General features: G+C 38.8%; 1 long non-coding RNA gene across 1 annotated transcript in view; it reads right to left on the bottom strand.

Moving 5' to 3' along the window:
* Positions 1-527: 527 nt before the first annotated feature.
* Positions 528-13,195, bottom strand: part of LOC103878170 — a 49,186-nt gene continuing 36,518 nt past the window's right edge. The window contains exon 5 of the long non-coding RNA XR_001895687.3: positions 528-1,955. This is a non-coding gene — a long non-coding RNA (uncharacterized LOC103878170). The remainder of the gene's footprint in view (positions 1,956-13,195) is intronic.

Genomic DNA, 13,195 nt, shown 5'->3' with positions numbered 1-13,195 from the left:
AAATCACTATTTCTCCTGAACAAAGACTGTATTTTTCTCCTTAAGCAATTTTCTTTCTTTCATGCTGTTTGTTAGGTATTGGCTTATTTTACTGAAGAGAACACTCATGGAAAAGAAACAATATCCAAGGTGTTGGAGCAGAGAAAGGAGGTAAAAGAACAGAAGGAAGGAAAGAGTGCTACAAAGAAGGGAGAGAGGAGATGGGTGGAAAGTATGACGTTAACGAGGTGATGATGCTTGTCCTGGAATAATCAGCTTAGCAGAACATTGCAGCTGCTTCTTTCCAACTATTTTTCTGGATGGGAAGTAAGTTAGAGTGGCTGCAGAATTTTTAAGCTTCCCCATGATGGTTTACAAACTTCCCTTACCACAGACTCATTTCTCCCACCACATTTCCTTCTTTCTTTAGTCAACATCCTAGAAGTTTATATCTAAAGTATTTTAAATTACTAGATAAAAATAGACTCAAACCAAATTATTGATGCTATAAAATCAGGAAGTTTAAAACTGAAAATGATACTTCTGTAAAACTTAAAGGGAGTAATAAGGTATAGAAGGATAGGAATTTTTTTTAACTCCAAGGCTACTTTTCCCAACCCATCAAGAGTTCACACATGTGAAAAATTCAAGAAAATGTATGGTATTTACTAGAAACTTGTGGGTTTCTAAACAATCAAGTAGGCTGTGTTTCACTCATCTTCCCCAATGAGGGTTTGAGAAAATATATAGGAAGGAGCTTCACACTAGCCAGCATTTCTCTTAACCCTCAAACAAGGAATGCACTGAGTAGCCAGATTGTGTCTCCATGACCTCAAGGGAAAACTAGCTTTCCCATTAAATTTCTACCCAGTAAGGGAGAGTACAAAGAGTATGGGATGTGGAATCAGGGGACCTTGATCAAGTCTTGCCTATTTGTAGATATGGAGTAAGTCTCAGTTTTCATACCCTTAAAATTAGAATAATAACTAAAAATCTGTGTGCATTTAATAACACGGATTTTTTAAAACACTACATAAACTATAGAGCTCTAAGTGTTTTGTTATCAGAAGCAACTATCCTGGCTCAAAGGGAGGATCAGTCCCCACATCATCCTCATCATTTGGCTCTGGCATTTGCTTCCAAAAATTAGCCAAAGAGGTTTCTATTTACCCTCTGAGCATGCTCAAGCTCTGTAAAAGGGCAAAATGAAATTTAAAGAGATGACCCTTGCCTCCATGATTAAAAGGTGTCTCTAGACCAAAATGCTCACATCTAAAACTAAATTAGAAGTATTTTCTGTATGTTTCTTACAATGGGAACAAGGTAATTTTAAAATGCAGACAGGAAAGCAAGATGGAAACAAATGAGTTTGCTCTAATAATGATAATAATAGCAAACTTATATGGAGCCTTCTCTGTTTAACCCTCACTCTACTCCTGTGAAATAGGTACTTTTACTAACCCATTGTACCGATGAGGAAGCTGAGGTAGAAGGCATGGAAGCAACATATGCCCAGAAACTCCTATGGGTTCTTCAAGCCAGAAATGTGTAACTTAAATGAAGATGTAAATTCACAAATCCTCTCTCTATTTTCCCATTGCTGTCTCCATGCAACTGCTGTTGTACGACTCAGCTGGACAAATGGATGAGTCTTTTACCTAGATACTTACCCCAAATGTTAAAGGCAGAAAATATTCTTTAGTGCATCATGGTTGCAGCAGTAGTACGTGAGAAGCACCAGGAGGAAGGTGAAGCTTGGAAAAAAAGGCTGAGATTTCTTAATTCGTTTTTCCTTCCTTTTTAAGAAATTCTTCTTACAGTGCCAACTTGGAGGTTTCTGTATCTTATTTTTATTAGGAATATGGCTTTTCCATATAAGTTCTAATTAGATCTTAGAGCTTTTAGAGGGAATTTGAGATATTTCTTGCTGTTATCCTTGTCCTGGGCAACCCCGATTTGTAGAACCATAAAAGCATCTGGAGAGGAATCAAGAGATGAAGAATCAAAAGTGAGGGAGGGGATCATGGCAGATGGGAGGCAGGACTACATTGCAGCTCTGACATAGATGAACAGAGCAGCATGTGGAGGCTCCCATCATGAATTTTTACTCCAGAATGATTGCAGGCATAAATCAGGAAGCCTGAGAGGACCCGCAGACCCCCTGAAGGAAGCAGATTGCTCCTGTGGGACCCAGGAGACAACCCAAATAGTGTGCTGGTATCCATGACAGAGAGACCGACAGATGGTTCACATCACAGGAGTCTGTACAGACAACCCCCCACTACCAGCCTGGAGCCTGGTAGACCCAAGACAGAAAGTGTTCTTTAGTGGACAGCATCATGGTGGTAGCAGCAGTACATGAGAAGCACCAAGTCTACCAGGCTCTGGGCTGGTACTGGGGGTTTTCTGTACAGAGTGGCCAGATTCAGAAAAGAGACAACAATCACTACAGCTCTGGCCACCTTGTGGGACAAAAGAATCTCAAAAACAGCCTTCTGCCCTAGACCTTCCCTCTGACAGAGCCTACTCAAATGAGAAGGAACCAGGAACCAACTCTGGTAATATGACAAAACAAGGTTTCTAATACCTCCAAAAAATCACATTAGTTTACCAGCAATGGACCCAAACCAAGAAGAAATCCCTGATTTACTTGAAAAAGAATTCAGGAGGTTAATTATTAAGCTAATCAGAGAGGCACCAGAGAAAGGTGAAGCCCAATGTAAGGAAATCCAAAAACTGATACAAGAAGTGAAGGGAGAAATATTCAAGAAAATAGATAGCATAAATGAAAAACAATCAAAACTTCAGGAAACAATAGACACACTTATTATACAAAGCAAAATGAACTGGAAAGTCTCAGCAATATAACTGAACAAGTAGAAGAAAGAAATTGAGAGCTCAAAGACAAGGTCTTCAAATTAACCTAATCCAACAAAGACAAAGAAAAAAGAATAAGAAAACACTAACAAAGCCTCGAAGAAATCTGTGATTATGTTAAATGACCAAACCTAAGAATAACTGGTGTTCCTGAGGAAGGAGAGAAAAACAAAAGTTTGGAAAACATATTTAGGGGAATAATCGAGGAAAACTTCCCCAGCCTTGCTAGAGACCTAGACATCCAAATACAAGAAGCACAAAGAGCACCTGGGAAATTCATCAAAAAAAGATCATCATCTAGGCACATTATCATCAGGTTATCTAAAGTTACGATGAAGGAAAGAATCTTAAGAGCTATGAGACAAAAGCACCAGGTAACCTATATAGGAAAACCTATCAGATTAACAGCTGATTTCTCAGCAGAAACCCTACATGCTAGAGGGGATTGGTGCACCTCCTCAAACAAAACAATCACCAGCCAAAAATTTTGTATCCAGTGAAACTAAGCTTCATATGTGAAGGAAAGATACAGTCTTTTTCACACAGACAAATGCTAAGAGAATTCGCCACTACCAAGCCACCAGTATAAGAACTGCTCAAAGGACCTCTAAATCTTGAAATAAATCCTGGAAACACATCAAAACAGAACATCTTTAAAACATAAATCTCATAGAACCTATAAAACAAAAATACAATTTAAAAAACAAAAAACCAGGGTATACAGGCAACAAATGGTACGATAAATGGTACCTCACATCTCAATACTAACATTGAATGTAAATGGCCTACATGCTCCACTTAAAAGATACAGAATTGCAGAATGGATAAGAAGTCACCAACCAACTATCTGCTGCCTTCAAGAGACTCATCTAACATATAAGGACTTGCACAAATTTAAGGTAAAGGGGTGGAAAAAGATATTTCATGCAAATGGATACCAAAAGCAAGCAGTAGTAGCTATTCTTATATCAGACAAAATAAACTTTAAAGCAACAGCAGTTTAAAAAGACAAAGAGGGACATTATATAACGATAAAAGGCCTTGTCCAACAACCCTTAATCCATCAGAAGAAAGGAAATAATCAAGATCAGAGCAAAAATTAATAAAATCTAAACAAAAAAATAAAATAAAATAAACAAATGAAACAAAAAGCTGGTTCTTTGGCAAGATAAATAAAATTGATAGACCATTAACAAGATTAACCAAGAAAAGAAGAGAGGAAATCCAAATAAGTTCAATAAGAAATGAAACAGGATTATTACAACTGACACCACAGAAATACAAAAGATCATTTAAGGCCACTATGAACAACTTTATGCACATAAACTAGAAAACCTAGAAGAGATGGATAAATTCCTGGAAAAATATAACCCTCCTAGCTTAAATCAGTAAGAATTAGATACCCTGAACAGACCAATAACAATCAGTGAGATCTAAATGGTAATTTTTAAATTACCAACAAAAAAAGTCCAGGACCAGATGGGTTCATAGCAGAATTCTACCAGACATGCAACGAAGAATTGCTACCAGTCCTATTGACACTAGTCCACAAGACACAAAAAGAGGGAACCCTCCCTAAATCATTCCATGGAGCCAGTATTACCCTAATACCAAAACCCGGAAAGGACCGATATCCCCAATGAATACAGATGCTAAAATCCTTAACAAAATACTAGTTAACCAAATCCAACAACATATCAGAAAGATAATCCACCATGATCAAGTGGGTTTCATACCAGGGATGCAGTGATGGTTTAACATATGCAAGTCAATAAATGTCATATATCACATAAACAGAATTAAAAACAAAAATCACATAATCATCTCAACAGATGCAGAAAAAGCATTCAACAAAATCCAGCACCCCTTTATGATTAAAACACTAAGCAAAATCAGCATACAAGGGACATACCTTAATATAAGAAAAGCCATCTATGACAAACCCATAGCCAACATAATACTGAATGGGGAAAAAGTTGAAAGCATTCCCTTTGAGAACTGGAACAAGACAAGGATGCCTACTCTCACCACTCCTCTTCAACATAGTACTGGAAGTCCCAGCCAGAGCAATCAGACAGGAGAAAGAAATAAAGGCCATCCAAATCGGTAAAGAGGAAGTCAAACTGTCACTGTTTGCTGATGATATGATCAGTTACCTAGAAGACCTGAACAATCCTCCAGAAAGCTCCTAGAACTGATCAAAGAATTCAGCAAAGTTTCCAGATACAAGATTAATCTACACAAATTAGCAGCTCTTCTATATACCAACAGTGACCAAGGTGAGAATCAAATCAAGAACTCAACCCCTTTTGTGATAGCTGCAAAAAATAACATAAAATACAATACTTAGGAATAAACCTAACCAAGGTCATGAAAGACCTCTACAAGGAAAACTACAAAACACTGCTGAAAGAAATTGTAGGCTACACAAACAAATGGAAACACATCCCATGCTCATGGATGGGTAGAATCAATATTGTGAAAATGACCATACTGTCAAAAGCAGTCTACAAATCCCATCAAAATACCACCATCATTCTTCACATAATTAGAAAAAAAAAAATTCTAAAATTCATATGGAACCAAAAAAGAGCCTGCATAGCCAAAGCAAGACAAAGCAAAAAGAACAATCTGGAGGCATCACATTACCTGATTTCAAACTATACTATCAGGCCATAGTTACCAAAACAGCACGGTACTGGTATAAAAATAGGCACATAGACCAATGGAACAGAATAGAGAACCCAGAAATAAACCCAAATACTTACAGCCAACTGATCTTCAACAAAGCAAACAAAAACAAAAGTGGGGGAAAAAAGCAAACAAAAACATTAAGTGGGGAAAGGAAACCCTTTTCAACAAATGATGCTGGGATAATTGGCTAGCCACATGTAGGAGAATGAAACTGGCTCCTCATCTCTCACCTTATACAAAAGTCAACTCAAGATGGATTAAGAACTTGAATCCAAGAACTGAAACCATAAAAATTATAGAAGATAACATTGGAAAAACCCTTCTAAACGTTGGCTTAGGCAAGGATTTCATGACCATGAACCGAAAAGCAAATGCAATAAAAACAAATATAAATTGCTGGGACTTAATTAAATGAAAGAGCTTTTACATGGCAAAAGGAACAGTCAGAGTAAACAGACAACCCATAGGGTGGGAAAAAATCTTCACAATCTGTACATCTGACAAAGGACTAATATCCTGAATCTACAATGAACTCGAACAAATCAACAAGAAAAAAAATCTCATCAAGAAGTGGGCTAAGGACATGAAGAGATAATTCTCAAAAGAAGATACACAAATGGGCCAACAAACATATGAAAAAATGCTCAACATCACTAATAATCAGGAAAACACAAATTAAAACCACAATGTGATACCACCTTACTCCTGCAAGAATGGCCATAATCAAAAAACCAAAACATAGTAGATGTTGACGTGGATGCGGTGAAGAGGGAACACTTCTACACTGCTCGTGGGAATGTAGACTAGTACAACTGCCATGCAAAACAGTGTGGAGATTCTTTAAAGACCTAAAAGTAGAACTACCATTTGATTCAGTAATCCCACTACTGGTATACACACACACACACACACACACACACACACATATGCATATATACACATACATATATATATATGATGGACTACTATTCAGCCATAAAAAGGAATGAATTAATGGCATTTGCAGGAACCTGAATGAGATTGGAGACTAGTATTCTAAGTAAAGTAACTCAGGAATGGGAAACCAAACATAGTATGTTCTCACTGACATGTGAAGCTAAGCTATGAGGACACAAAGGTATAAGAATAATACCATGGATTCTGGGGACTTGGAAAGAGTGGGAGGGGGGTGAAGGATAAAATACTACAAATAGGGTGCAGTGTATACTGTGTGGGTGATGGGCATACCAAAATCTCACAAATCACCACTGAAGAATTTACTCATGTAACCAAACACCACTTGTTCCCCAATAACCTATGGAAATTTTTTTAAAAATTTTTTTGAAAAAAAGAGATGAGGAATCAAGTGCTCAGAAAATAACACTGATAAAACCCTAAACCAAACATACAAATTTATAGAGACCCTAATAGAACAACAAACCCTTCACTCTAGACACCATCCACAGTGGCATCCAGGATGGTGCCGCGGCTCTTTAGATTGTTGCCAGGAGAGGTCTGAGCTCTTTAACATCAGCTGAGCCCTTAGTGTGCCTAAACAGGCATTGCTCTTAATCATCTGTGACCAGTTCCTTCTTTGCCCCTTCAATGGTGGCTCCAAACCTCTCCACTCACCTGAAGCCCCCTATGTCTTCCCTTCATCTCTCTCCTTCAGATGATCTCACAGACAATATTCAACAGACAAAACAAGTGAGCCAGCCTGAATTTCCTGATCCTCTTTCGTCTACACCAACAACCATCTGACTCACCCACTCCCTCTTAAACTTCTCCCTCCAGTTCCCAAGGAAGATACGTTCCTCCCACCGCTCCAGGCACATTCTTCCAGTTGTTCTTCATCTTATCCCTTTCCACCAGTGGTCCTTCAATCTGTGATGGTCCAGATCCTCCTTTCTCCTGGATCCTTCCTTTACTCCTGGGAAACACGAGCAAGTGTCTCCTAACTTTAATGTCCCTCCCTTTCCCATATCCCTATCTAGTAGCTACCGCCCTCTCCTTCCCTCTTTTTATAACCACGTGTCTAGAAAGAGTTGTCCACTTTCACTGTGGTTAGATTCTATCATTCACTCCTCAACTCAACCCTAGACACTCTCACCAAGAACACCTGTGAACTCCATATTGCACAAGCCAATGGATACATCTTAATCCTCACCTCCATTATCCCTCATCAGGACCACTACTAGCTCAATTATCTGGGAAACATTTATTTACCCCTAAAATTTGGTTTAAGAGAGTCACCTCTTCTGTGATTCATCCACAGCCTCTCCAGGCCAGGGTGACCCCTCCCTCTTGGCACCTACGCAATACTGAACACTGTATGCATACTTCTGCTACCCATCTTCTCACCTTGTACTGCATTTAACTCCTGACATCTCTTTCTCTGCTCCAGGTGTGTAAGTTTCTGGAAAACACATGCAATGTGTTTTCAGTACCTGACATGTAGGCCTCCAATAAATGTATCTCAAACTGAACTGAATTCATTCTAGTCTTAAGTTCTTAGAGAGTAAGTTCAAATAATGCTTATTTGGTTAAGAAAATCTTGTGGACTGATGTAAACTAAAATCAAGTCTCTGAGTTTTTATCAAACAGGAAGAAAACAGAAGCATGAAAATATTCTCCACATTGAAACTAAACTTCACGTTTTGATTCAAGTTCACAGTTGCCACCGCTTTGGGTATGTCTTATGTACATGGTTACATGCTAATGTTGATAGTAAGAGAAGAAGTCTCTCTGGGAAGATGCAGTGGTGCAGCTCAAAGAATCCCCAAACAGAAAAAAAGAGACTTGGGATCTATTCTCTGCTCTGCTAGTAACTCACTTGGTCAAGTCCCTTCTTCTCTCACCCTATCTGAAAAATGATAGGGTTGAATTAAATGATCGATAAGGGTACTTCCTGTTCTGAATGGCTAAAATTCTGGGGGTTTTTTTCTAGCTTAAAAGATTTGATGTATGGAGTACAGCTGAAGGTCACAAATTTTAAGAGGCTGAGGAACTGTGAAACTAGCCTCTGGGAAGGGATGTAAGCAAGGATGTTGAAGTCAACAAGGTCAGCCAGGGCTGGAATTCAAGATAATTTCTTCATCTGCAAAATGGGAACAATGGTGGTCATCTAAATTAACCCTTGTGGTAATTGTGAAGATGAGTTTAACTGATCATGTAAAATGCAATATCAGCAGTCAAGCAAGCACTTTAAAAAGTTTATTTTTGTTTTTCATAATAAATTATTAATAAGAGTAGCTAGCTATAGGCAGAAACTACAGTAGAAATTTCTCAAGAACTTAAACACATAAATCAACAAATACTCTGTCCTACTCAGTTGAGAGCAGTTCCTCTAATATTCATCTAAAAAAAAAATAGCAGATTTGATATCTCTAAGAGCCATCTAGATTCACTATAACCACAGTAAGAAAGATTTACAAAGGTTACCCTGATATTTGAAATATATTCAAACTGCGTTATTAATAATAATAACAAAAACAATAGTTTTCAGGATGCACTTTAGAGTTTACAAGACACTTTCATTTTACCCATGAAGATACTGAGTCTCAGAGAGGTTAAGTAACCTGCCCAGTGCTTCACTCCCAATAAAGAAGGATGCTGGAGTTTATCTTACATAAACCAGGATTCCATTTCCCATGGAACTACTAAGAAAATTTCTAAAATACATATATAAAGACATAGACAAAGTGATACAGGCGATAAATAAAACTGAAACTCCCCATGCTACAGAGCTCATAAAAATGATCAGTGTGTGTGTATAAAATTTTCATTGTTTTAGAATGAAAAACCTGACAAAAAGGCCAGAGAAATGTATCCCCAATCACATAGCAGTATCTGAAAATTCACTGAGTCCAACTTTGCAACGGGAAGGTTTGCTCCTAAGTAGATGGCAAGCAAGGTTTCATTTTCCAAGGTGATAGCAGGCAAGAGGACATGGGGAGAATAGGACACACACACACACACACACACCGAGCAGAGATTTCCCAAAACCTCGGACCCTCATTGTATAAACACACAGGCAAAGTAGTCACCAAACGAAGTGGCACTTGCCCAGAGATATTTCCTGGTATATAAAGTCTGCCTTTTATTTCACCAATGCACTACTTTGTAAAAGCATAGCATTCGTGAGATTCCTAACTCCGTGCAAATCCAAACACTCATGAGAGGGTGGGAACTTCTTAATTGCGGCCTTTCACAGACTGGTGGGGTCTAGGGTTACTAGGTGGCAGATTGGAGGTTAAAGCTAAGAAGAAAGTTCAAAGGAAGCCTCTCCCTGACCTCCCCCTTGATCAGCAGGTGGATTTGAGGGGATTTGCCTGGGAATATCATATCTACTCTGTCACTTTAATCAAGAACCTTACTTTTTTAAATTTTCTAACACATTGCAGTAACATTCTAACTAGAATCTGAATGCCTAATCTCAGTCCTCTCCAATTTATCTCTTCAGTGACAACTAGTGATCTTTGTAAAATGCCAATTTGACCATGTTATATCCCTTAATTAAAAAAAAAAAAACCTTCCAATAAATTACATCTGCTTTCAGGATGAAAGATAAATCTCTCAGTGCTGAATCTAAAGCTCCCTCATCCTCTGCCTCCCTTCTGCAACTCACTCTCAACCCTAAAATTCAGCATCCCCAAGTTAATTTCAAGACACACTCCCATGGGTACCATATTCTGCCATGTACTCATGCCTTCATTCAAGCCAGGCTTTTCGTTGGACATGCCCTTTCCCTTGTCCATTAGGCAGCTCCTATAATGCTTCAGAGCTTCCAGTCACATGCTACCTGGTCTAAACATCAGCACCCACCCCTAAAACCCCCAAATTAGTTGCTGTCTCTGTGATATGCTCCTTCAGCCTTCTACTGACCTGTTTCATAGCATTGTTCTCAGTATGTTACAATTGCCTCTTGTCTTTCCCCCTAACTAGACTGTGATGGCAGGAGGGATTATGTCTTATATATCAGTATATTCCCAGTTTTGGCAAGGACACAGAATAGATGTTCAGTGCAGCTTTGTTGGAAAAAAAAATGTCCATGGAGCATTTATGGAACTCCATAAGTGCACCGTAAGTATTGGGCACTGCATGTATACTATATTAGGATCTCTAACTTTGTTAAATATCAGGGGAACAAATTGCTGGAGTGATCAAGCGAGCACACCCACTTACTGGCAAACATTGGCTCACTGACCACATCCAATTTCTAATAAAGGTTTTACTTTTTATGTAGGTCATAATAAAATAAGAATAAAGTAATATAATTAGATTTTCTACCATTATTCCCTTCTTCCTTTTTTCAGTGCTAAAGTATCTTCATTTAGTAAGATAAATAGAGCAGTAGTAGACAGCAGTTTTGTTTGGGTCTTGCTTATTTGTTTACGCCCTTACTTGGCAATCTAAAAATAAGCAAGTCAATGTTGGTCTTTGTAACAGTCAGGGTCTCAGCAGGAAACAGAATTCACCCCAGATGGTTCAAATAAAGAGACGTTAATGAAAAAACCACTCACAGAGCTGGGAGGGGTGGGAGAATAAACAAGGGCAACGAGATGCCCAGAAGGGTCAAGGGGAGAAAATTGTGTCACTGGAGCCTGGTGAGTGCTGGAGCCATGGAGAAGGGGCCACCAGCAGAAGCCATAGCTTTGAAGGAGTATCAGTACCTCTGACATGCCACACTGCAGCAGAGTTTCTCTCCTGTTACCACTCAGTCTCCTGCCAGGGACTCCCATTGGTCAACTGGAAGCCAGCCAGCAAGGAGCTGGTACAGCCCACGGGTCAGGCCTGGGATGGGCCCAGAATGAAATGAGGGAAGAGGAGAAATGAGGAATAAACTGCATAGTTTCCCCCAATTGTTAAACTGGTCCGTGAAAACCAAATCTTGGCTACTACTGAACAAGTGGCCTGAGCACCAAAAAGGGAAATAGCATCCTGAATTATGCCTTAATCTATTTTAGTTACTAGCTGGGTGACCTTAAGCAAGTCCTTTAACTTCTCTGTAAGACATTTTCTTCATCTGTAAAGTGGAAATAATAATCACTGTCATACCAACTCCCACGGTTGTTGCAAGAATTAAAAAGTGTATCATATACGCAAGGACTTATAAACTGTCGAGTACTATAGTTTAATTTAACCAACATTTATAGTCCTTACTGTGTGCCAGGCTCTGTTCTAATCCCTTACCAAACACCAATCCAGGAAATCCTTCATGCAGGTTTCCCTCACATACAATATCTTTTCCTCACAGGGGCGGAAAAATATTCAAAGGATGAATGATACACTCATCATTACTCTCAATGTTGTAAAAGGAATCAACTTCATTCATTCTGAAACAAGAACACTGTTAATATTTACATATCACAATAAGAGGCTGTAGGATATCCTGATTCTTTTATTCAAAATAACACTAAAATTTACCTTATTTTCATGGATTTCACTACTGGAGGAAAATAAGAACCAGTGGCAGACTATGGACATTTACTATTGCCATTATTCTTCTTATTATTTTATTGTCAACCAAAATTGAGTCTCTGTAGTGGCCTAGAGATAAACACAGAACATTCTCCTGGGAAGATAACACATTTTTATGGCATTTCTTCATTGGCATTTCCAAACACTCTAAAAAAATAATAATCATGGACACCATAATTGGTTCCATCAAAAATGAATAATCAGTGTGGTTCATCGCCCACTCATTTTGCCAGTTAGCCAACTATGACCACCTGCAGATTTAGACTGGTAAACAGGCTTAAAGAGTTGTTTGTTCCAAATCTGTTCCAAACGCTGTTCCTTGTGCCCGGAGTTTTCATAAAACATGTTCACAAATCATCACAGACAGAGAATTTCCAGTGGAGATTTTAGAGGGCGTGGCTGGAGGGCAAAAGTCTCTGAGTTCAATTACATATTGTTATTAGGAGTATTTCTCATCCTAGAGCTCCACAAATCCTAAGCTATAATAAAGTAGCAGAAAGAAGACAGGCTCTGAAGTCACACTAGGACTTAAACTGCAGATTCTCCACTTACTAGGTATGTGACCTTGGGTAAATTACTTAATGTGGCTGAACTTTGACAAAGTAGGAAAAGAATTTCTGCCTTATAGGATTATTGTAGAAATACATGAGATAATATATGATGCGCCTGGTCTGGTGCCTAGCATATAGCTAGTGCTCACTAAATAAATATAATGATGCTGATGATAAGGAAAGCCTATGATGTCCTGACCCAGAAGGGGTGGCTGTGGAGGAAGACATCAAAAGTGGATGAATACAAGACTTGGCTTTCTCTTCAGACAGGAATCTGTGCTAATCAATGCTCTTTGGCTGTAATGAGCAGTTACCTTTTGTCTGCCTAACATTCCTCCCTCTTTCTGGGAACAGCACTCCCCATTGGAATGAGAATGGAGTCTCCCCTTCTCCACCTCTTCCACTTTATTTAGTATACTCCCCACACCACCTCCAGCCACAGAAAGCAAGAAAAACTGATCAGAGTCCTTCCCCAGGACTTTCCAAATTGGAACTAAGAGAAGAGAGTTTTTTCCACCCTGGAGTCAAAGCTAAGAGGATGTGAGCTAGCACCTGTCTGTGCCCAAAACTTGGTGAACAGAAACTAACATGCAGCGTAAGGTAAAAGTAAAGGCAGTGCATGAGAGAGAAACCTG

The sequence above is a fragment of the Papio anubis genome, chromosome 13 (assembly GCF_008728515.1).
Source record: "Papio anubis isolate 15944 chromosome 13, Panubis1.0, whole genome shotgun sequence".
Lineage (NCBI taxonomy): Eukaryota > Metazoa > Chordata > Mammalia > Primates > Cercopithecidae > Papio > Papio anubis.
This window is presented reverse-complemented; position numbering and strand designations above follow the sequence as displayed.